Source organism: Solanum dulcamara, chromosome 2, assembly GCF_947179165.1.
Source record: "Solanum dulcamara chromosome 2, daSolDulc1.2, whole genome shotgun sequence".
Taxonomy (NCBI): domain Eukaryota; kingdom Viridiplantae; phylum Streptophyta; class Magnoliopsida; order Solanales; family Solanaceae; genus Solanum; species Solanum dulcamara.
In genome coordinates this window covers 48563802-48567131 of record NC_077238.1, presented here as the reverse complement: position 1 = coordinate 48567131, position 3330 = coordinate 48563802, and positions in this window count along the sequence as shown.

Sequence of the window (3330 nt, the reverse complement as noted above, 5' to 3'; positions counted from 1 at the left end):
CAATAACCATCAATTTATATCAAAATAGACTTATGATCATACTTTAAATCAAAATTCATGCAATTGGAATAGAGATCACAAAACCTATAAAATACCATACTTTAATTTGATAGAAAACCTTAAGAAATTGATTGGGCTTTATGGATGAAAGGATCCATGAATCAATACCCATATACCTTGAGTGAGAACACCAATTAATTTGGAAGAACTTGAGAGCTTTTGTCACGCCCCGAGAGGGTACCCTAGGCGTGGCCGACACTCAGAAACCATCTCTGGCTTCTGAGAGAACCACATGGTCTCATTACTTATTTTTTCATCAGCGAAAGACTTAAGAATACTAATGTGGGATTTTCATCATCAACATCAAAGGAAAAATAGATAATTCTTAGAAGAAGTAGTTTCTAAGGAGAACTACTCTGATTACATCATCAAACTCTGTCTATGAAGCCTCTAATACACTTAGATGGTGCCAATGGCATATCCATGGCTACCTTAAAAGAAATATAATACTCAACAATAATTAAAGGATAAAGAGTTCTTCCGAATATAAGAAGGACTCACCAAATAGCAGAAAAATAATGATCTTCAATGATGTGCCTATTGAGGATCTCTAACACCTATATCTGCATCATAAAACAATGCAGGTCGAATGACATTAGTACATGGAATGTACGAGTATGTAAAATGGCAGGAAGGTAAGGACAAATATTAAGAAACTCCTCTCAAGAAAACTCAGCGCAGAACTCAACATCATCTCAATATTAATATGTAATGCAAATTTAAAATAATAATAAGAAATGCTTACTCAGTTGGGAGTTTCTCTAATCGACAACCATCACTTATGAGCTAGCAATCATATAACGAAGCGATGTCGTTGCCACATCCATCCAATACCTTGCTAGGGTAAAGGACATCACCATCTTGGATCCACTCATCAAAGTCCTCTTTTTGGGACTTAAGAGGCATAGCCTCCATCCTACGCTAGCTACGTAGTTCTGGGGTTTGAGTCAATTAAAATCTTACCCAACTTGGTGCTCAATACTACTCCCAAAATATGTGCTCATATTAATCTCATCATCTAGTCTCATTGGACTTTAATTTAAATAATCAAACTCATCTCATTACGTCTTTATCAATCATTATGCTTCAAAAACATCATTCACATCTCATCAAAACATCTTGCCCAAAACATCATTTACTCAAATTCATTTAAATTCAACTCTTTTGCTCTTTCAAAACTCAATAAAATACATATATAGTATTAATTCATATTACTCTTTTTATTAATGAAAATATTAAAAAGCCAACATCTTTACTCAAAACATGAGTAAAAATATTCATGAACATCAAATCAGTTAGGATTCATGGGGAAGTAGCCATGCATAATAATTCCAATAATATGAGAGATAACAATAATAATAATATTAATGCATAAATATATCTAACTCAATAAAAGAAGAATTAATTAATTTAGAACTCAAGATTTGGATAAAACTCAACTATAACTCAATTATAATGAATTTAAATATTGGATGCATGGACGAACTCAATCCGATGCTATGAAAGTCTTACATACCTTAAATCCGAATTTTTACTTCGAATTGGACCACTTTTGAACCCCTAGCCTTTTCTTCTCGCTGGAGCGTTTTGTATACTACTCAGAGTTTAAGAATCACCGGAGTATTATTTTTATACTACTAAAACTATATTTAAGTATGAGTAAATAGAGATAAGAGTTGCTTAAGAAAGCTTGATGAATAAAATGAGGAAATAAGGTGGGTATTTATAGGTGGAAAAGAGGAACCTAACAATAAATAAAATAATTATAAAGAAAAATCTGAAAATTTAATGGAATATATTGATGTCATTGGTGATATCAAATGGAGGACTATTGATGTCATGAGTGATGTCAAATGTATCTAGATCTTTCCATTGTAGGTGAAATGAGTTATCTTTGACATAATACACTTTTTCAGAGCTGCGTTTGAACAAGATAAATTCCTTATTAGGATTTGGTGTCTTCATAAGAATTGTAGATATAGAAATCTAGTTTCATGTCGTTTAAGAATCAAACAATTTGGAGCATCCTACAGTGACATATAAATTTGCTTCTACAAACACTCCATTTCGTCACAACACACTGTCTTACAATAATTAATTTATTTGACCTACTTAACCTCCGAAACTTAATATATGGTCTTCACAAAAGTTATAGGTAATGATGTTGTGGTTACTCAGAAATTTAGTTCACCTAATTTGGATAATCCTATGAAAAGGTATGCCTAAAATACAGAGATATTATTATTTTCATCGAGAATAGAAGTACCGACATACAACGTTTTAGGGGTTGTTACAGCTTTGATGAAGAGCTTGAGTGAATTTACTTGAAGTCGTCAATGAAAACCCTTGAGAGCCTTTTTTATATAGAGAGAAATACTTGATAGATGAATTGTAGAAGAATGAATAGAATTAGAGGTTTAGGTTAATTTATAGAGTTGAATTAGGTCTTAAAAACGTCTAGGTTCATTAACTAGTAATTTGGGAAAGGTCTAAAGCACCCTTTAAAAAAACTCAACTCAGCCAGAAAACCCTCCAAGGTCCGTGATGCGGACCTGTCGCGATCAACTTGGCCGAAAAATTATCCCATGTCCGCAACATAAACCAGTCGCAGACCTATTGTTTGATGGATTTTCTCAAAAATCCATCTTCCGATATATGGGTCCTAAAAATCCATCGAGACCATTTTCCCACAGGTTTTGACCCCCTGATCGATATTCCGAACTCAGATTTCGCAAAAAGATTAAGGATAACGTGTTACGTGAGCGTCCTATTTTCAATGCATTCTTAAGGCACTTATGAGCATTTTGAGGGATGTTACAATATCTCCCCCTTGGGAACATTCGTCATCGAATGAGATTCAACTAATATAGGAAAGATATGGAAAAAGGATTTAGAAACCCGACATGGACATGAGGACACTTTGAAAAATGCATAGAACGTGTAATCTTCATACTTAAAGTAAAACATAGTCCTTGAGATAAATTATTTTCATGAATCATGCATGCATATGGATGGCATATGGAACTGAAGCATAGAAGTTTAATCGATTTGATAATGAGAAACTTAGTACCTTTAGGCTTGAGTGAAAGGAAAGAGATAAGGATATCGCTTCATCATGTCTGATTCCACTTCCCCCGTGTCACTCTCTACTTGTTGATTCCTCCATAACACTTCGACGGATACGTCTTTATTTGTTAACCTCTTCACTTGCCTGTCTAAAAACTCATTCGAGATCTCCTCATAAGTCAAACTCTCTTCAATACTCACATT